General features: G+C 40.2%; 1 pseudogene; it reads left to right on the top strand.

The window, feature by feature from the left end:
* The first annotated feature begins 330 nt into the window (after window positions 1-330).
* LOC126072188 (fetuin-B-like) lies at window positions 331-16,332 on the top strand (annotated as a pseudogene).
* Window positions 16,333-22,614: the final 6,282 nt, after the last annotated feature.

Genomic DNA, 22,614 nt, shown 5'->3' with positions numbered 1-22,614 from the left:
GACATGAACCAGGATCCATCATGACCTCTAGGAGCCTTGACAGCATGTTTATTAGGATTTCTTAGGGAAGAGTTGGGAAACTTCAATTTGTTTACACAGATGAATAAGAGCTTGCTCAAAGGTTACAAACATTGGCAAATCCAATTCTGAAGTATTGACACAGGAAATCCACCTTTAGAATTCAAGGTGATACAAAGGAATATCCTGTTCCAATATTTGGTCACCAGATCAGATTATGATTACAAACCTGTTCAAGACTACCTTAAAATGGCCCACAGCCCAAGGTGGCAGCTCCATAGCCTGACCATCCAGGGCCTTCTTCCCCACAGGATGGATCTGCTCCTGCTGCTGGTACTCTGTGCCCTGGCCACTTGCTGCAGGGCTATGTTTGTGGCCCTGGTGGCCCCCGAGGTCTGGCATCTCCTCTCCCGGGGCTGCAAAGACTCAGATGTGCTGGGTGTTGCGGGCTTTGCTCTGCAGGACATCAACAAGGACCGAAAGGACGGCTATGTGCTGAGCCTCAACCGAGTCAGTGATGTCCAGGAACACAGACAGGCAAGTGATGGTCCCCTCTGGAGCATGTGTTCTGTGGAGGCCGGTAGGAGGTGGGACCAGAGACACAGAGTGGCAGGTGCTTGCCAAATTCTAAATCCAGCTGAGAAAGCTCTGCTGTCCCCTACCGCGTGTACTACAATGCTCCTATGGTCATTAGGAACAAGGGCTACCAAGGAACCTACTCTAACACCTGTCTAGTATTCAACAGTCCTTATAGATTCTTCAAAGCATCGTGTCCTTTGGCACTGCCATTGAACAGGTCTTTTGGATTTTCTGCTTCATGTAGCTTGTGGTGCATTTCTTCACCCTGTCCCACAGGATGGTCTCCGGGATCCCTGTTCTATCTCACACTGGATGTGTTGGAGACAGACTGCCATGTGCTCAGCAAGAAGTTGTGGAAGAGCTGTGGGGTGAAGATGTTGTTGCATCAGTCGGTGAGTGCTCCTTCTCAGTGGCTCTAGGGAGAGAAGCTAGATTGCCCTCTTCCTACAGGGTGAAGATTGCTCAAAGTCTATCATAATTTCAATGTTCCAGTTCATAATCTCCTTGTTAGGGTGCCCATGTCGTTCTTCCAACGCCATAGACATGACAAAGTGTCACAAATCAGAGGGCATTCCAGAAGTCTCCCTGGGGTCATGGAGACGAGAATTGCTAAGTTACCCAAAAATTGTTTGGTGACTCCAACTCTTCTACCTCCGGGAGACTTCTACTGGCTTCTGACCAGTATTTAACCTGTGAAAACGGATCGAAGGTGAAGAATGTGGATGCAGATTTAAGGTAGGCTCTTCTAGAAGCAGGGAAGGAAGATCTTGTTGTTTTGTTTGTTTTGTTTCAATGAAGCTGAGGTAAGAGGTTACAGTATAACAGCTCCGCCTGTGTCATGGAAAGAGAAATACTTGCCTGGAATCACACAAGAGAAAGGGCCTCAAAAATGATTATCTCGTACATGACCAAAGAAGATGCCTAAAAATAATATCAGTTTGTCTTTGCTATTCAATTATCTTGGGTTTATTTCCATTGATCGGAATGAAACTTTATAGAAGATGAATCCCAGACACTGATATAAACGTGAGTGATATAAATGCAATTACTCTTTAACCAACATATCTTTCCCTAGTCATTTAACCAAATTTGTCAAACTGCACATTTCTGATTTTGAAAAGCAAATAGTCTACTTACCCTCTTGTGAACAATATTGTTAAGGTGATGCTAGCTGCTGTAACAAACTGAAACTTGCATCATGAGTCCATCATGGTAGATGGTTATTTCTCACTCATGTAAAATTCAAAATATGAGTTTCAGACCAGGTGGGAACTTTCCTTCAAGGGCTGATTTGGAGATCCAGCTTCCTTGCATGTGGTGGCTCTAGGCTCTGCCATCCTCAGCTATGGTCTCCCTGGGGGCATACTTGTCAGTATTAAGCTAAGAAAGAAAAGGAGCAGAGAGAACAGATAGCACATGGGCAACCTTTATAGGCCAGAACTGGAGGTGGTCCACATCACGTCAGCTCACCATCCTGGGCTTAGAACTCAGTTACACAAAGTCACACCTGACTGTGGGGGAGGCTGGAGGTATAGTCAACCGGCATGCCAGAAATAGAAGGTGAAACAAGCTTGATGACCAGCTACCATTTTCTCCCACCCAAAACAACCAAAATTGAAACTTAAGTTTCATATATATATTTTTTAATCTCCAAATTCCATTTGTTTGGTATCCTAAAAATTCATGGTTTATCCCTCCATTGTCACAAAATGTGTTCTTTTGGATCCAGGTTTATGGTCAATGCAAAGCAATGTTTTATGTTAACAAGCCAAGAAGAGTTGTGTATTTACCTGCCTATAACTGTACTCTTCGCCCAGGTAAGAGATCACTCTTATATGGTTCATTTTAATAAATAATGGAGAAGGAGCATTGAGCGGGACTATGGCAAGAGTATACAGGTTTTCTCCCAATCTTACCTTCCTATTTATTCCAAGGTCAAGTTCCTAATGTTCCCAGTACTAGCCTTTCATGTGAAAATCAGCCTATACTATACTTCTCACAAATAATCTTCCCCAAAACCCAAAAAAACAAAAACAAACAAAAAAAAAAAAACACAATTCCGTTGCCGTCAAGTCAATTCTGACTCATGGCAACTCTATAAGACAGAGTAGGACTGCCCCATAGAGTTTCCAAGGAGCGTCTGGTGGATTTGAACTGCCAGTCCTTTGGTTAGCAGCCATAGCATTAACCACTATGCTGTTAGGGTTTCCAGTCTTCCCAAATAACTTTCAAAATCTTTGTTCTGTCCTGCATCAAATCCGGCGTTTTTAGCCATCCGCCAATGGCATAATGTCTACAACTGGTCCCCAGACTCCCTTTCTAGCTCTGTCTGCCATTATTTCCCTGTCTACACTGACTCTACACGCCACTCAATTGGATGCTCCATTCTTTTCTGAACACACATTGCACCCTAAAATCTTTGCATCTTGGTTATGCCTCTACCTCCTCTGAACATGCCTTTGCCAAATGGTGTCTGCGTTTGGAACTCATACCCATGGGTTAGACATGATGTGAGGTGTTAGGACCTAAGAGGTGAATAAGACATGACAGTAGTGAAACCCCAACCTTGTAAAGCACTCAGTCTGCTTTACAGACGTGACGAGGATGGAAGTTACGGACCTCATTGGGGGATAGAGGTCTGATATCAATATACTACATGTTATGTTATTAAACAAAATTCCTAGGATAAATAAACGTGTATGAGGTCAAATGCATTTTGCTTTGATTTTATTTTAATTATGAAAGTAGTACACGCTCATTGCAGGAAACTAACTTGCTTTCCAGAAAATTGCCTTTCTCACCCCATCCTTGCCAACACTGAGTATGAGCTCTTTGTCGGTCTTTGCCTTCATTGTGGTCATATGATTTATAGCATTGAAATTCAGTGAAGAGCTTTATTTATTTTCCTTCAAAGAAAAGCATAATTCATCGGTTTCTTTTTGTCAGAAGATTTTAGTATACCTCGTTACTTACAGATCATCACTTTAGATTAATAAAATGGTAACGATATAGGGGATTTTAACGCTATAATGCGAAACTCCAAGTACGTATGTGCAGAACTCTAAATTCGTATATGAAGAAAATGTGTCTTTGCATGTAGTCATGGAATAGCTGTAAAGTTTTGCCATACCCAGGAACACAAAGAAATCTTCAATAATTTACTCCAAAATAGAAGCAGCATAAACTATATTCCTAACCCTAATGTAAAAGAAGTAGAATTCTGTAGTCAAAAGAACAATGTAGCTAAAATCCTATCATTTGTATCGATAAGAATTGAACAAATAAAACATACAGAGAAAATTAGATAATTACAGAAATTTTTGTTTTGCAGAACTATATGCAAATAAATGAATAAACTAAACAATGGATGATTTTCTAGGAAGACAATTTAAAAGTCCATTAACTAAACCATAAAAAAACCATAACTTATACTTAATCATATAAGTAGCATATGAATCTATTCTCTTTTGAACAAATTTGAAAAATATCTTTCCTTTTCTTCTATAATCAAATCCAGTCACCTCCCCTCCCTTTAAAAAGAATAAATTACTGTTAATTTAATATGTATCCTGTAGAGATTTACGAAATACATATAACCAATTGAGTTCTTGTTTCTTCTTATATTTTTATAATAGTTTGTGATTCATGTTTTTTTAGTACACTGGCTCTCACAATGTGATATCCTGATCAGTAGCTTCAGCATCACTTAGGAATTTATTGGAAATGCAAATTCTTGGGTCCAGTCCCAGTCCTATTGAATCAGAAATTCCAGGGGTGGGGAAAAGCAATCTGACGCACTTTAACGTTTGACAACTACTGACCTTGAGTGTTGACAGTGAAGATGATAAAAAATATTATGAAGAACAAGTATTTTTTGTGTATGATATAAAGTACAGTACAGGGAAGGAAATTAGGAGCAATCGGGGCTGTGATCAAATGTACAAATACTATATACTAGTAATTTATACAACTAGGTGCTTAATAAACTATTTTAAAAGTAGGGATTGGAATAATTACTTTTATTTCCAAATGGCTATGACAATCTTCAATTCCTTTTTTTATTGTGCTTTAGGTGAAAGTTTACAGCTCAAGTTAATTTCTCACTCAAAAATTTATACATATATTGTTCCGCGATGTTGGTTACAACCAGGAGCATTATTTTTAAATTGGTCTCTTTCACTTCAACAGTTTTTCCAATGATTGGCAGTAGGTGTCCTGACTGTCCCAGACCCAGCCACACTGACTTGTCAGATTCCAGTGTTTTGGAAGCTGCTACCAAGTCACTTGTAAAATACAACAGTGAAAGCACCTCCAAGCAGTAGTCTCTCATCAAAGTCACCAGGGCTTCCAGCCAAGTAAAGCTAAAATGCCCAAGCCAGTTACACATAAGATGTGTCTCACACTGTTGCTATAGATTCTTAAGCTAGGTGTAGAATACCAAGGCTTTCTTTTTGGTAATAACTGAAGACCCTCTTTCTCTATAGTTCCTACTTTGGTAGACCTGAAGAACATTGTATCATGCTCTGGTTTCTGAGTTATTCCGTGGCACTTCGATAAGAGTCATGTGACTCAGCTTTATCTTCATTGGCTTTAGGGCAAGAAAGGAAATGGACTCATTGTCTCCTTGGGGATTCTATTCAGGTTCGTTATTTCCTGGTGTCTTAGTCATCTAGTGCTGCTATAACAAAAATACCACAAGTGGATGGCTTTAAGAAAGGGAAATTTATTCTCTCACTGTCTAGTAGGCTACAAGTCCAAATTCAGGCTGTCAGCTCTGGAGGAAAGTCCTTGTCATCAGTCTTCTCTTGGTCTGGGAGCATCTCAGCTCAGGAACCTCAGGTCTAAAGGACGCACTCTGCTCCCGGCACTGCTTTCTTGGTGACACGAGGTCCGCAAGTCTCTCTGCTCGCTCCTCCCTTTGATATCTCAAAAGAGATTGGCTTAAGACATGATCTAATCTTTAGATCTCATCAATACAATTGCCACTAATCCATCTCATTATATCATAGTGATAGGATTTACAACACACAGGGAAATCACATCAGATGACAAAATGGCAGACAATCATACAGTACTGGGAATCATGACCTAGGCAAGCTGTCAGATATTTTGGGGGGACACAATTCAATCCATGACACCTGGTACTACATTCTCATATCTAACTGACCATGGACCAGTTAGCAAGCCAACTTCTACTCCATATTAAGGCCTGCAGTGGAAGCTTAGTTTTATGAGTTTGAGGAAATAGAGGCTCATTACTACTTGGGTTGTGTTGATTTCTCTATCCAATAGAGAAAAACTTATCTAAAAGGGAATTCTGTTGGAGGATAGAAAAACTCACCAAGGGAAAAAATTTAGGACACATTCAAATTCTTAAAAAGGGAATAAAGATATGGTGATGATAGTTTCTAATTAACAAATCATAAAACATAGTTGAATAAGTGTGGAAACTTGCAGGGGACAACAGGTTGATGTGTTGACCCTCACTCTGGGGATGTTTGGTTTTTATAAACAGGGGCCTCCAAACCTGAGTTGTGTCCCTGTGTGGAAAGGCTTGATTATTTTTTTTTCTCAAACTCTTCATAACAGTGGATGGTTGGCCCTGCTTACTTTGTGGAGTATTTCATTAAAGAGTCACCACATACCAAATCCCAGGCCAGCAGCTGCTCGCTTCAACTCTTAGACTCTAAGGTGAGTGTTCTTGAGTGTCTTCATAATTTAAGAGTTGTGTTCACAGATCATCTATATGTATTGGCTGAGCATCAATTATGTACAAGGTATTGTAAAGCTTCAGGTGTCTTATGTCCCATTAAGGAGCTCACCGACCAGTTAGAGATAAGGCAGGCTCAGATACAAATCAGGGGTTTTATTCAACCATGTGATGTAGCTGCAGAAAGTGATCATGGGGGACAGTAAAAACATGGACAGAATCTCTGCAGTAGTTGCTGATGGTCCTTCTTTGGTCTGAACAAATCCTGTTAACATTTGGAATATAGCACGGTGCCCTGTTCCAAGGATTACCCTTTAAGAAGGACAAAGTCAAACAGGCCTTCATTCAAAGGGATGCATCCAAGTTGGGGAGGGGGCTTGAAACTATCTGAAACACACCCAGTGGAAATGTAATTGACATGGTGTGTTTGACCACAATTGGGTGAAAAGGTGTTGAAAGCCTTTCTTCCCCTTATTTACTTATGTACTAAGGTTTTTTAAGATATAATTTGCAAACCATAAAATTTACCCTTCTAAGTTGTAAAATTTAGTGGTTTTTTAGTATATTCACAAATTTGGGTCACCATCACCGCTTTCAAATTTTAGAATGTTGTCATCATCCCAAAATAAACTCCATTCACGACAGCAGCCATTCCCCAACTTCCCTCTCCCCCACGCCCTGACAATTGCTAATCTAAGTTTTGTTTCTATGGCTTCGCCTATCCTGAATATTTCATGTAAGGGGATTCATACAATGGTCTTTTGTATTTGGCTTCTTTTACTCGGCATAATGTTTTCTAAGGTTCATCCATATTGTAGCATGTATGACTACTTTTTTCCTCTTTATCGCTGATAGGCTGCATTTTCTTTATCCATTGATCAGATGATTGATACTTGGGTTATTTAAATGTTTCGGGTATTATAAATAATGCTTCTATGAACATTCATGGACAAAGTTTGTGTTTTCATTTTTCTTGAGTATATACCTAGGAGTGGAATTGCTGGGTCATGTGGCAACTCTATCTTTAACCTTTTGAGGAACTGTCAGACTCCTTTCCAAAGTCGCTGAACCATTTCACAATCCCATCTGCAATCTGAGTTTTCCAGTTTTTGCACATCCTTGGCAACACTTGTTATTGTCTGTCTTTATGGTTATAGCTACCCTACTAGGCATGGGATACCCTAGTGGCATGGTGGTTAAGCCCAATGGCTGCTAACTAAAAGGTCAGTGTTAACAGTCTGGGACTCATGGACCCCCAAAATTTAAGTCCTTGTCTTGCCCACAAGAAAAGAATTACTCAGGGAGACTTGGCTGGCTTTTAAAAGGAAAGCCTGTACTAGGAACTGAAAGCACTGCACAGCCAAACACCAGCCCCGCGCAGAGCACTCTAGCAGGCTACGCCGGGGCACAAATCTTTGTCTCCAGCTTTTATTGCTTGCTAAGATATGGAAGTGAGGTAATAGCGAATCAGTGGCTAGGATTTCACAGATAATTCCTTTTTTGGTATAAGCAGTCTGACGTGGCTCTTTAGTTCCTGATCTGCGCAATGCCGGTAAGATGGTGTCCACGACAAAGGCTTCTGGGAAGGCTGGCAACACTTATTATAGGGTGTTGCACCTGTGCAGTCCCTCCTGTGGTGCGGGTTCAATTCCTGTCTCGGGTACTTGCATCAGGCAGAAGTCATCTGTGGTTATCTTGGTCACCTTGCAGGTGTCTGCCCATGTTCCAGGGACCAGGTCGAGCGGGTCCTTCTGAAAAACATCTCACAAGGGAGTACATTGTTCTTTCCTTATCGCACATTTCAGGATGGGGGTTTTATGTCATTAGCCAAACACACAGTATTGTAAGTAAGTTGCAAGTTGCAGGTGTTGCAGGGCTCTTGTCTAGGGGTTCAGTCGTAGTTTCTTCCTTATCTCAGTCAGCGGTTCAAATCTACCAGGTGCTCTTTGGCAACTCTATAGGGCAGTTCTACTCTGTCCTGTGGGGTTGCTATGAGTCGGAATTGACTGGATGGCAACGGGTTTTTTTTTGTTTGTTTGTTTACTAGGTGTGAGCTGATATTTCATTATGGTTTTGATTTGCATTTCCTTGATGGCTAATGATGTCAAACATCTTTTCACATGCTTGTTGGCTGTTTGTATGTCTTCTCTGGAGAAATATCTACTTAAATCCTTTGCCCATGTTTTAACTGTTTTTTCTTTTATCTTTTTTTATTTTAGAATTATGAGTTCTTTATATATTCTGGATACAAACTCCCTTATCAGACATATGATTTTCAAATATTTTCTCCCACTCTCCGGGTTGTTTATTCATTTGCTTAATGGTTTTCTATGGAGTATAAGAGGTTTTACTTTTGACAAAGTACAATTTACCTGTATTTTCTTTTGTTGCATGTCCTTTGCTATCATGTCTAAAGAAGACATTGCCTAATCCAAGGTTACAAACATTTACTTCTATGTTTCATTCTAAGAGTTTTATAGTTTTGGCTCTTGCATTTAGAACTTAGTTACCTAGTGCTGCTATAACAGGAATACCACAGGTGGATGGCTTTAACAATCAGAAGTTTGTTCTCTCGCAGTCTAGTAGGCTAGAAGTCTGAATTCAGAGCATGGGCTTCAGGGACAGTCTTTCTCTATCAGCTCTGGAGGAAGGTCCTTGTAATCAATCTTCTCCTGCTCTAGGCGCTTCTCAGCACAGGGACCACGGATCCAAAGGACATGCCCTCCTAGCTCTACTTTCTTGGCGGCATGAGGTTCTCCTGTCTCCCAGCTTGCTTCTCTCTTTTATATCTCAAAAGGGATTGGCTTAAGACACAACCTAGACTTGTAGATTGAATCCTACCTCAATAACATCATAGAGGTAGGATTTATAACATGTAGGATAATCATATCAGATGACAAAATGGTGGACAGTCACACAATACTGGGAATCATGGCCTACCCAGTTGATGTGCATTTTGGGGGGACACAATTCAACCCATAAAGTCTGTGATTCATTTTTAGCTAGTTTTTGTATACATTATTAGGTAGGGGTCCAACTTTATCCTTTTGCATGTGAATATCCAGCTGTTCCAATACCATGTGTTGAAAAAGCTCTTCTAGCCCCCATTGTTTTGGCACACTTCTTGAAAATCAATTGAGCACAAATGTATGGGTTTATTTCTGAAATCTCAGTTTTGTTCCATTGATTTCTACTTCTGTCCTTATGCCAGTGCTACATTGTCTTGATTAGTGTAGCTTTGTAGTCAGTTTTGAAATTAGGAAGCCTAATTCGTCCAATTTAGTTCTTCGTATTCAAGATTGTTTTAGGTTTTCTGGATCCCTTGCATATCCACATGAATTTTAGGATAGGCTTGTCAATTGCTGCAAAGAAGTCAGTTCAAATTTTGATAGGGATTGCATTGAATCTGAAAATAAATTTGGCAAGCATTGTCACCTTAAAATATTGTTTTCCAATACATGAATATGGAACGTCTTTCCATTTATTGAAGATTTCTTTCAATGATGATTGTAGTTTTCATTGTACATGTCTTGTACGTCTCTTGGTAAATTGATTTCTATGTATTTTATTCTCTTTGATGCTAATGTACATGGAATTGTCTTCTTAATTTCACTTACAGATTTTTCATTGCAAGTATGTAGAAAAACAACTGATTTTTGAGTACTGACTTTGTATCCTGTAACCTTCCTGAACTCATTTTTTAGCTCTAAGAGTTTTCTAGTGTATTCCTTAAGATTTCTATACACAAGATCATATCATCTGCAAATAGAGAATGTTTTACTTCTTCCTTTCCAATCTGAATGCCATTTATTTCTTTTTCTTGCCTAATTGCTCTGGCTAGAACCTTCAGTACAATGTTGAATGGAAGTGGCAAGAGAAACATCTTTGCCTTATTCCTGATTTTAGGGAGAAAGCAATTTAGTCTTTTACTAATCAGTTAGCTGTGGGCTTTTCACTGTTGCCCTTCATCGGGCTGAGAGCATTCCCTTCTATTTTTGAGTGTTATCAAGAAAGGGTGTTAGAGTCTGTCAAATGCTTTTTCTGTGTTTATGAGACAGTCATGTGGTTTTTGTCCTTTAATCAATTAAAACCCAGACCCAGTGCCGTTGAGTCGATTCCGACTCATAGCAGCGACCCTGTAGGACAGAGTAGAACTGCCCCATAGAGTTTCCAAGGAGCGCCTGGCGGATTCGAACTGCCGACCCTTTGGTTAGCAGCCATGGCACTTAACCACTACACCACCAGGGTTTCCTTTAATCAATTAGTACGGTGTATTACATTGATTGTTTTTTGTATGTTAAACCAACTTTGCACTTTTTGGATAAATCCTACTTATTCATAGGGTGTAGTCCTTTTTATATGATGCTGGATTCAGTTTATTAGTATTTGGGGGTGGGAGATTTTTACATCTATATTTGTAAGGGATATTGATCTATACTTTTCTTTTTTTGTGATGGCTGTCTGATTTTCATATAAGAGTAATATTGGCCTCATAAAATAAGTTGGAAAATGTTCCCTCCTCTTCATTTTTTTGAAAGAGTTTGTGAAGGCTGATGTTAATTCCTCTTTAAACATTTGGTAGAATTCACCCGTGAAGCTATCTTGATCTCGGCCTTTTTTTGTAGCAAATTTTTTTTTTTTACTACTAATTCAATCTCTTTACTTGTTATAGGTCTATTTAGATTTTCTACTTCTTGAGTCAGTTTCAGTAGATCGTGTCTTTTTGGAATTTTATTCAGATCACCTAGATTATGTAATTTGTTGGCATATATTTGTTCATAGTATTCACTTATAATGCTTTTTAATTCTGAAAAGGTAGTATTGATATCCTCTTATTCTCAATTTTAGTAATTTGAGTCGTCTTTCTTTTTTTCATGATCAGTCTAGCTAAAGGTTTGTCAATTGTATTCATCTTTTCCAAGACTCAGTTTTCTCCTTCACTGATTTCTTCTATTATCACTTCATTTATTTCCACACTACTCTTTATTATTTCCTTCCTTCTGCTTCCTTTCAGTATAGTTTCCTCTTCTTTTTCTAGTTTCTTAGGGTGAAAGTTTATGTTATTGATTTGGGATAGTTCTTCTTTTTGAAAACAAGCATTTACACTACAAATTTCCTCGAAGCAATGCTTTAGCTGCATCTTCTAAGTTTTATATGTTGTGTTTCCATTTCCACTTATCTCAAAGTATTTTCTAATTGTCTTTGTAATTTTTCCTTTAACCCATTGGTTATTTAGGAAAGTGTTACCTAATTTCCGCATATTTGTGCTATTCCTAAATTTCCTCGTGTTATTGATTTCTAATATCATTTCGTGTGGTTGAAGATTATCTCACATAATTTCCATCCTTTTGAATTTATTAAGTCTTGTTTATGCCTTAACATATCATCTGTCCTAGAGAATGTTCCATGTGCACTTGAGAAGAATGTGTATTCTGTTGCGGTTGGTAGAGTGTTCTATAGGTGCCTGTTAGATCTAGTCGGTTTATAATGTTGTTTGCGTCTTCTATTTCCTTGTTGATCTGCCTAGTTATTCTATCCATTATTGAAAGTGATATTGAATTTTCAAACTGTTATCATTGAATTGTCTATTTCTCTCTTGAATTATGTCAATGTTTTCCTTCCTGTATAATGGGGCTCTGTTTTTATATGAATATATGTTTATAGTTGTTACAGTTTCCTGACTTATTAACCCTTTTATCATTATAAAGTGTTCTTTGTCTCTAGTAACAATTTTTGTCTTAAAGTCAATTTTTTTCTGATATTTTCATAGGTATTGAAGCTCTCTTTTGGTTACCATTGGTATGGTTTCATTTTTTCCGCCCATTTACTTTCAATCTATTTGTGTCTTTGACTCTAAAGCATGTCTCTCAAAAGCCTTTTGTATCCAGTAACTGAATTTTCTTAGGGAATGTTGCCCGATTAGGATCCCTGCTCTGGAGCAGTGGAGCCAGTGAAACATACTCCAGGTCGGAAAGAGAGAGAAAGTTTATACAGGGGGTGACACCAGTGGAAAGTCCAACAGCAAGGTAGGCTGTCTTTATGGAGTCCCGAAAGGAAATTTTAAATTGGAGCTTATATATGCCTGTTACAAGAGTTACAAGTGTCTTTTTGGCACATAGTCTGCAGATGGCATGGCCGGATGAGTTATTCATTACAAGGTAATTACAAGAGACTCTTTATCAGACTAAAGAAATACATGCCGGAAATCTCCTTATCAGGCTAAAGATATACATGCCAGACATCTGGGCTCTAGTCTTCATGTGGGGGGTTATAAGTCACAGATGGCCTGACAGAACAAAAAAAGTCATTAACAAAAGTATGTGAAAAGGAAAATGCAGGCAGAAAAAAACTTATAGGTTCATCATGGCATTAGTTATGTCAAGCTCTCCATCGCCCATTTTGAAAAGGAGAAAATATGTCGTGGAGTATTAGGGTCACAGGGAATAATTGGGAAAACACATTTACCATACTGTCTTCCCGACTTTTCAATAACATATTATTCCAATCCAAAATTGTTCTGGCCATTTTCACTAATAAGAACAACATCACTATAAGTAATTAAGACTTACTTCCAGGTATGAAAAAGTTCTGTTCAGTCAACTCTGAATCAAAAGTTCTGGCTCATATCCAATTCAAAGCTTCTTCCTCCATGTAGCTGAAGCCCTGCTATGAGGAAGGGATCAAGGTCTCTTCTTTCTTCTTTCCCTCCTGCTCTCTCTTGCTTAATTCTGGTTCATCCAACTTTGGAAAGAAGGAGCAAGGATTCCAAAAAAGAGTACAAAGTGTTTTTACATAACTCAGTCTACAATAGCAGTTTTCTCTTGGCCAACACCGCCTACTATGAGACCAGCTCCAGTGCTGTTTCTCTCAAGTGGCACAGGAGTGGATTCATCCAGAGGTCTTTTCCTAGCAGGGTGATGTTTTCATTACATGACTTCTTGGAACCACCCTTCTCAGATTCAGTCCCTACAGATGTTTTCTATTAAATACCCCTTACGTGAAAGGTTACTCCTTGGTTGCATCCTTAAAAGAGGCTTACCTATGATATTTATTTGTCCTATGACACCCTCAAACATTCTTCCTAAACCAAACAGCAGAAGCAGGTTTCGTTATTGCTGGCCCCTCTCCTTACTCTACCAACGTAGCCTGCTTTAGTGAGGATCTCATCTTCAGAATTCTCTGAGAGAGAACCAGACACCAATCTCCATGACCACATATATGTCCCTACACCCTAGGATTCACATGTCAAGCACATACACAAACTCTCCCTTTGTACTCCGCTCTAGTATCGGCACCAGGTAGGCAAATTACAGCACCTCATCAAATCCTAGCCAGGGAGGGAGTAGGTAGATTCTATTTGGTGCAGGTACTTCTAATCTCTTCAGAGTCCTTCCCCTATTTACTTGGTGATGTAAGGGAGAAGGAAAGTCTGAAACACCATCCTTTAAGAACTTCCTAATTTGATGGATTATCCCCCTGTTATGAATTTCTACTCTTCATACAGTCTGGACATGGGTGATAGGGTGATGTTTAGAAACCCTGTTTAGCTATACTTTAAGTAAGCTCTATGTGCATATACATAGGTGTTCTTCTTTAGAAACCGAGGCAACATTCTATAACACTTCTATTTACATTGAAAAAGTGCATACGCTATGACCCCAAAATCCCAGTTCCAGTGATTTACCCTAAGGCAGTGACTATGGATATGTGAAATGATTTAACTGCAATGTAAAACCAAAGCAAAAACAAATTGGATTCAATCTCGTTGCCTAACAAAAGAGAATTGGTTAAATAATGCCGATTAATACTAGGGAGTTATTAAAAAGAAGATTGTAGTTGATAATTGATGTCACTGAATTGTACATGTGAAGTTTGTTGAAATGACAAATGTTTTCTTTACATAGTTGCAACAATTTTTTAAAAAAGGTTGTAAGAAGAGAAAAAAAGATCACAAAAGACTCTTCAATGCCAGAAAAATATTTTCACAGTATACGAAGTGACAAAACAGGGCGATAGAATAGCAGGTTTCACATAATTCAGTTTCTTTACAAGGAAAACTGTAAGTGCACAGGTGAAGAGATTGGAAGAAAAGAAACCAAATCATTGCAGATAACGGCTACCTTTCAAACAATTATAGGTCTTTTCTATTTTCTTTTTGTGTTTACATTTTGCAGGAGAAATGTTGTTTTGTTTTAAATTAGAGAGAAGTTGAAGGAGCTGTGACTTTGAGAAGACAGAAGTGGAACATACATAAAGGGTTGCTATATAAAAGATGAAAAAAACTTTTTTCTAATTGACACAAGGGTATCACTAAAGCTGAGAGGTACAAGTTGTATCCTCACAGCGTTCAGCTCAATACAAAGAAGCTTCTAATAATGAGTGTTTTGTTCCTAAATAAATACTTGAGTTTCCTACGGTTGGAGGCAATTCAGCCCAGTTTGGGTGACTACTTGTTCGTGGTGAGCTAAAGAGAATTGGCTCAGTGCCTGCCTATTACATTATTGGAGCCTAAAAATGCTGATTGGCTGTTTGTCTACCCAAAAAGAAAGCAACTTGATTTTTAGTTACGATCATTTCACATGGAGTTGCCTTGAGTTGAAATCAACGTGACAGCAATTAAAAATGTAACAATGACAATCATGTTCATACTCAGATGACATTGTATTTTCTCTTTCTTGTAGCCCGTTGGTCTGTGTAAAGGTCAACTGATTAAAACAGACATGAAAACGTCTGTTTCTGCAGAATGTGAATTCTTTGAATCACAGGTATTTTTCAATCTAATAATTAATTGTGTTTCTGTGAAGAAAAGAGAAAGTTGTCTATATTTTAGCTGTTCCTACCCCACTCCCTCCTTTTGTTTTCCCAAGACCCATGATTTCCACTTTACTAGGGCTACCCTATGGCCACGTCTACAGGGTAGCTAGTCAAAGGCTTGTCCCGCTTTGTTTCAGCCACAGTGTGGTCCTTCCCAGTAAGGAAGAGCCCTACAGACACAAGAGCCTATTAGCTTTGGGGCAAAAGGTCTCTGGGACATTCAGTTCAGTGTCCCAAAGAAATCTTACTCAGAACTGTAGGAAGAACTTGTTTCCATAGAAACATTCAATCCCTTTCCAGAAATATTTATTGAGCACTTATTATGAGGCAGCCTGAAATAGTTGAGAGGGTAGTTGAGACAGGCAAGCTGGGTTCCAGTCCTGCTCTGCCACCTGTGAGCTGTGTGATCAGGGACAGTACTTATCACTCCGGGCCTCAGTTGCCTCATCTGTAGAATGGAATTGGAAGCTTAATACCTTCAGGTCCCTGTGAGAAACCAGTGAGAGGACCTGGATGAGGGATGCTGCACAAGGCCTGGCACAGAATAAACAACTAATAAAACGTGTCTGTTGGGACCACAGTGAGAGCAGGGACATGAGCTCACTGGGAATTTAAGCAAGTCCTTTAACTCTCTGGGCTTTTGGTCATTTCTGCAATGTTTGAGACTTGCAATAGTTTCCACTGCTCTGAAAGACCTCTGGCTTTTATCTCTTTTACTTTCCAAGTCTTTAACCAGGAGACTTGGCCCTTCAGAGTCTCCCTTTGAACTATTACATCAGAAAGGCACAGAACAGCTTAGCTTGAAACCAGGCATAGCAGGGCTTTCCTTATGACACTCTACATTTGAAAATGTTATTTCAGGCTTCTGCTCCAGAAGGTGAAAACTCTGCTGCTAAGCAGGAGCCTAAGAACTTCCCCAAGGTGGAGGAGTCCCAGCAGGAAGGCACTGCTCCCACCAACCCATCCAGTACCTCCCTGACTTGGATGATGGGAAGCCAGAAGGTTCCCAGGAAAAGGACCTTCATGAGGCCTTCCCTGTATAGCTGGACCTGACCACCAACCCCCTGGGAGAAGAACTGGATGTCTCCTTCCTCTTCCTGGGGCCAGTGAAGGAGAAGCTGCTTGTCCTGCCTTTCTCCAAAAGACAGCACCGCTCTCCTGAGTGCCCAGGGCCAGCCCAGGTGGGCAACCCTCTTGTTCTCCCACTATGAGGATCACTTAGAGGATTCTCCAGGGTAAGGGTGCCCTACGTGAGAATACGAGTTGTGGGGAAGGGAAAGAGAGAGAATTCAAATGCTGACAGTGGCTAATAAAGTTTGTTTTTTGACCTGCCTTGGTCTCGATCATGTTGGCTTGGAGTGGAGATAATGGGACTGTCTCCTATATTCCTGGCTGCATCCCCCTCACCTGCCCAAGGCCTTGTGCCATGGAGAGATGCCTCTTTGTGTCTTCAACCTCTTACTTATAAAAGATTTTATCCTTTCACCCTAAAGATATATACAAATCTCTGTATTAAAGCTGTGATTAAAGATACTGTCGCTAATGCCGTGTTATAAAAAAAAAAACAAGACCAAGTAGAGAGGTTTAGCCTCTACACTGTTCATCCACTCTAACTATATCATCAGGTCTTATGTGGGCACTGCCTGAGCTGTTTCAGCCCTCTCTCTCTTTTCATTTGCCCCAGAGTCTCTGGGTCTCAGAACTGGGGCACTGACTTGGAGTGGGGGGCACATGGAGAGAAGTTTGCCTATACTGGGCTGAGCACAGTAGGGACACTAGACAGCAACTGTTGCAGTTGGTGAATTTTCTGTCTTCATAACCAAATTGGCATTCCCTAACGATGGCCTGAGGATCCCTGGTGGTGCAGTGGTAAAGTGCTTGGCTGCTAACCAAAAGGTTGACTGTTCAAATCCTCTCAGGGCTATTCAGGATAAAGTTCTGGCGATCTTCTTCTGTAAAGATTATACCTAGAAGGAGATCAAAGACTCAGGGAGCAATTATCCAAAGGACTAATGAACCAAATGAACCACAGCATACATGACCCCAAGGCCAGAAGAACTAAATGGTGCCCGGCCACCACTACCAACTGCTCTGACTGGGATCACAACAGAGGGTCCTGGACAGAGCTGGAGAAAACTGTGAAACAAAAACCAAATTCACAAATATGACCAGGCTTGCTGGTCTGACAGAGAGTGGAGGAACCCCTGAGACTGTGGCCCTAAGACACCCTCCTGACCTGGGAAGGAAGCTATTCCCAGAAACCACCTCCCAGCCAAACAACAGGCAAGCACATAAGATAAGCAACAACGCCTGAGAGGAATGTATTCCTTAGAACAATCAATTCTACAAGATCAAAAGGGCATTATGTGCCCAAAAACAAAGATGGAAGGCAGGAAGAGGTAGAAAATTAGGACAAAAGAAAATGGGGAACCCAGGGCAGAAATGCGGAGATTGCTGATGTATTATGGGGAATGAAACCAAGGTCATGACACACTGTATGTACAAACCATCAAATGGGAAACTAATTTACTTTGTAAACTACCTAAAGCGCACACGCATGCACGCACGCACACACACACACACAGATACTAACATTAGGGAAAACTGGGTGAGGAGCACACAGGAACTCCCTATATTGTCTTTGCAATTTTCTGTAAATCCAAACAATTATAAAATTAAAAGTTTATTAAAAAAAAATTGCACCTAGAAAATCCTATGGGACAGTTCTTGTCTGTCCTATAGGGTCACTATTTTGGTTATTTAGTGCTGCTGTAACAGAAATACCACAAATGGATGGCTTTAACAAAGAGAAATTTATTTCTTCACAGTAAAGTAGGCTAAAAGTCCAAATTCAGGGTGTCAGCTCCAGAAGAAGGCTTTCTTTCTCTGTTGGCTCTGGAGGACGGTCCTTGCCCTCAATCTTCCCCTGGTAGAGGAGCTTCTCAGGTGCAGGAACCCTAGGTCCAAAGGACATGCTGTGCTCCTGGCTTTCTTGGTGGTATGATGACCCCTTGTCTGCTCCCTTCCCTTTTCTTTTTATCTCCTGAGAGATAAAAGGTGGTGCAGGCCATACCCCAGGGAAACTCCCTTTACAGTGTGACCTGGGTAAGGGTGGTATTGTAATACCACCCTAATCCTCTTTAACATAAAATTACAATCACAAAATGGAGGACAACCACACAATACTGGGAATCATGGTCTAACCAAGTTGACACATATTTTTGGGGGACACAATTCAATCCATGACAGTCACTGTGAGTTGGAATCAACTCCACAGCAACTGGTTTTGGTTTTAAGGAGCCCTGGTAGTACAGTGGTTAAGAGTTAGGCGATTAACCAAAAGGTCAGCCATTTGAACCCACCAGCCACTCCTTGGAAGAAAGATGTAGCAGTCTGCTTCCATAAAGATTACAGCCTTCTCATTATGGGGAGAGTAATTGGGAGTATGTAGCAAGGTGTATATAAGTTTTTATGTGAGAAACTGACTTGATTTGTAAACTTTCACTTAAAGCACAATAAACATTATTAAAAAAAAAAAAAAGATTACAGCCTTGGAAGCCCTATGGGGCGGTCCTACTCTGTCCTATAGAGTTGCTATGAGTCAGAATTGACTTACAGCTATGGGTTTGATTTTGGTTTGGGTGGGGCAGTGGTTAAGTGCTCAGCTGCTAACCGAAGGTTTGGTGGTTCAAACCCACTCAGTGGTTCTGTGGGAGAAAGGCCTGGCAATCTGCTTCCATAAATATTACACCTTGAAAACCCTATGGGGCAGTTCTACTCTGTCACATGGGGTTGTTATGAGTAGAAAATCAACTCATGGCACCTAACAAAGCAAAACAAAAACCCAAACCCATTGCCATGGAGTGGGTTCCAACTCATAGTGAGCCTATAGGATGGAGTAGAGCTGCCCCATAAGCAGTGGCATTGATAGGGGAGTACAGGGTGTGGATCTCACTGGGTGACACTGTCAGAGGGGTTGACACCAAAATAGCTGTCTATAAAATTTTTGTGCAGAGTTTCCACAGATATTTATTATTTTTTATAAAAACAGCCCTGTAGTTAGTTATAACAACAAAAACACTTTTCATAAGCCCATTTCACATGTATCAATATACGTGCAAGACTAAAACTCTATGCTAATTTACTTTTTGAACCTTCTAATGCCCTCTGGTCAGAGCTGTCATTATTATGCAATCACAATGACGCTTCAAATCACCTGATTTGGTCTGCATGCACTACAAGCCCAAGCTGTTTTTTCGTTGCTCCCAGTGTTGTTATAGTCACCAATTTTGTCAAATTTTCTGGTGTTTTACAACCTAGGTGCCCATCAACGGATGAATGGATAAACAAATTATGGTATATTCACACAATGGAATACTACGAAACAATAAAGAACAACGAATCCGTGAAACATCTCATAACATGGATGAATCTGTGGGAATTACGCTGAGTGAAATTAGTCGCAAAAGGACAAATATTAGACCACTATTTTTTTTTATTATAAGAACTCAAGAAAAGGTTTAAACACAAGAAAACATTCTTTGATGGTTACTAGGGTGGGGAGGAAGGGAGAGGGGTATTCATTAACTAGGTAGTAGACAAGAATTATCTTAGGTGAAGGGAAGGACAACACAACACTACAGGGCAAGTCAGCACAACTGGATGAAACCAAAAGCAAGGAAACCTCCTGAATACAACCAAACACTTTGAGGGACAGAGTAGCAGGGGCAGGGTCTGGGGACAATGGTTTCAGGGGACATCTAGGTTAATTGGCATAACAAAGTTTATTAAGAAAATGTTCTGCATCCCACTGGTGAGTGGCATCTGGGCTCTTAAAAGCTAGCAAGTGGACATCTAAGATGCATCAATTGTCCCAACACACCTGGAGCAAAGGAGAATGAGGAACACCAAAGACACAAGGAAAAAATGAGCCCAAGAGACAGACAGGGCCACATAAACCAGAGGCTCCATCAGCCTGAGACTGGAAGAACTAGATGGTGCCTGGCTACCACCCATGACTGCCCTGACAGGGAACACAACAGAGAGTCCCTGATGGAGCAGGAGAAAAGTGGGGTGCAGAACTCAAATGCTAGTAAAAAGACCAGACTTAATGGTCTGACTGAGACTGGAGGGATGTCAGAAGACATAGCCCCTGGACTCTCTGTTAGCGCAAAACTAAAACCATTCCCAAAGCCAACTCTTCAGACAAAGATTAGACTGGACTATAAGACATGAAATACTTGTGAAGAGTGTGCTTCTTAGTTCAAGTAGATACATGAAACTAAATGGGCAGCTCCTGTCTGGAAGCAAGGTGAGAAGGCAGAAAGGGACAGGAGCTGGTTGAATGGACAAGGGAAATACAGGGTGGAAAGGAGGGATGTGCTGTCACATGATAGGGAGAGCAACTAGGGTCACATAACACTGCGTGTATAAATTTTTGTATGAGAAACTAACTTGAACTGTGAACTTTCAGTTAAAGCACAATAAAAAAATTTTTTTTTTAATTTTTTTCTGGTATTTTAGCTACAATAATGTGGTAATTAGTATTTGTGAAGGTATATCAATAACTTTTGAGAATGAAGTAGTAATTAAAGGAAAAGGAGTTATACATGGGATTTACGATTTATGAGTAACGTTAGTACAAAAAACATTACTAAGCACACTTAGGGAATTGCAACTAATGTCACAAAACAATTTGTGCATAGAATTTTTGAATAAAAAACTAATTTGTGGTGTAAACTTCCACCTAAAACACAAAAAAATTTAGAAGAATTACTAAGGATTCCGTAGGGTCTGGTACAGCAGGAGGTCCATGGTGGGTGCGAAACCTTGAATTACTGCACTGGGTGATGACATTGCCCATAGGGTTTTCAAGCCTGTAATCTTTATGGAAGCAGACTGCCACATCTTTCTCCCACAGAATGGCTGGGCGGGTTAGCAGCAGAGTGGTTAACTGTTGCGCCACCATGGCTCCTTATCACTAAATTCAAAGGAAGCATTTGCATTCGAATTTGCTTTACCATCTCCGAAACATCTGGCAATGCTGACCCTCCCAGTTTCCTGAAGCTTTCTCAGGTAGACTTTGTACCACAGCCTCCAGGTTTTCCTCCAACATTCCTAGTCCCTCTCCTCAGGCCCCTTTCCTGGGGTTCCTTTCTTCCACTCACCTCTTGGATGTAGTTTACTTAGCTCTCCGTCCTTGACCTTTTGTTCCTACTCTGCAAACTCCATGGGGACAAGCTAATCGAATAGTCTCAAAAGACTGCAATCATTAATCATCTGAGGCCCTTGTGTCCAAATAATCTGTGGCTGGAAAACCACTTTAACATTAATCTTCTTTCCTGAAACTTCAGGATGTGGGCATTTCTTGTTATGTGGTATTAAAAGCTTTAAAAATGAGTTCTATTATTTAAAAAAAAAAAAGAACATTACAAAATTCTCTGATTTTATCAGTTATAAAAATCACTGATTCAGTATTCTGAAAGAAATAATCGGTCACATGAACACTCATTTTACTATTTCCTATAAGAACAAATAATTGGAAACAATACCAAACCTGTTGCCCTCGAGCTGATTCCAACTCATAAGGACCCTATAGGACAGAGTAGAACCGCTCCATAGGGTTTCCAAGGAGTGGCTGGTGGCTTTGAACTGCTGACTTTTTGGTTAGCAGGCAAGCTTTTAACCACCGTACTACCAGGGCTCCTGGAAACAACACACATGGTCAAATACAAGGTAAAGTTAATTACATATATGTATAACATGCAGTGTCATGTGATCTTTTAAAATAATCATTCTGAAGGGAAAGTCCTTACGGTATAACATTAAGGGAAAACGCATGATTTAAATCATACATAACAACCTATTGCCCTCAAGTCAATTTCCACTCATAGAGACCCTATAGGACAGAGTAGAACAGCCCCATAGAGTTTTCAAGGCTGTAATCTTTATGGGAAAACCCTGGTGGCTTAGTGGTTTAAGAACCTACAGCTACTAACCAAAAAGTCAGCAGTTCAAATCCACCAGGTGCACCTTGGAAGCCCAAATGGGGCAGCTCTACTCTGTCCTGTAGGGTCGCTGTGAGTCAGAATTGACTCGATGCCAAAGGGATTGGTTTTTTTTTGTTTTTTAATCTTTACAGAAGAAGATTGCTACATCTTCCTCCCACAGAGAGGCCGGTGGGTTCAAACTAAGGCTTTGAATGGGTTTGGAAAAGTTCACTAATTGCCAAAGTAAACGAGGATAGGGTAAGTGTTGCATAACAACCAAATCTGTTGCCCATGAGATTTTCAGCCAAAATGGAGTTCTGATGGCAAAGTGGTTAAGAGCTCTGAGGCTCACCAAAAAGTGGGCAGTTTGAATCCATCAGCTGCTCCTTGGAAACAGTATGAGGCAGTTCTACTCTGTCCTATAGGGTCACTATGTCTCGGAATCAACTTCCCGGCAATGAGTTTAGTTATTCTTATTATTACTTTGGTTAGGAAACAAACAGC

This window comes from Elephas maximus, chromosome 1 (genome assembly GCF_024166365.1).
Source record: "Elephas maximus indicus isolate mEleMax1 chromosome 1, mEleMax1 primary haplotype, whole genome shotgun sequence".
NCBI classification, from domain to species: Eukaryota; Metazoa; Chordata; class Mammalia; order Proboscidea; family Elephantidae; genus Elephas; species Elephas maximus.
The sequence above is the reverse complement of the archived record's forward strand: the minus strand, read 5'-3'. Positions and strand labels throughout refer to the sequence as shown.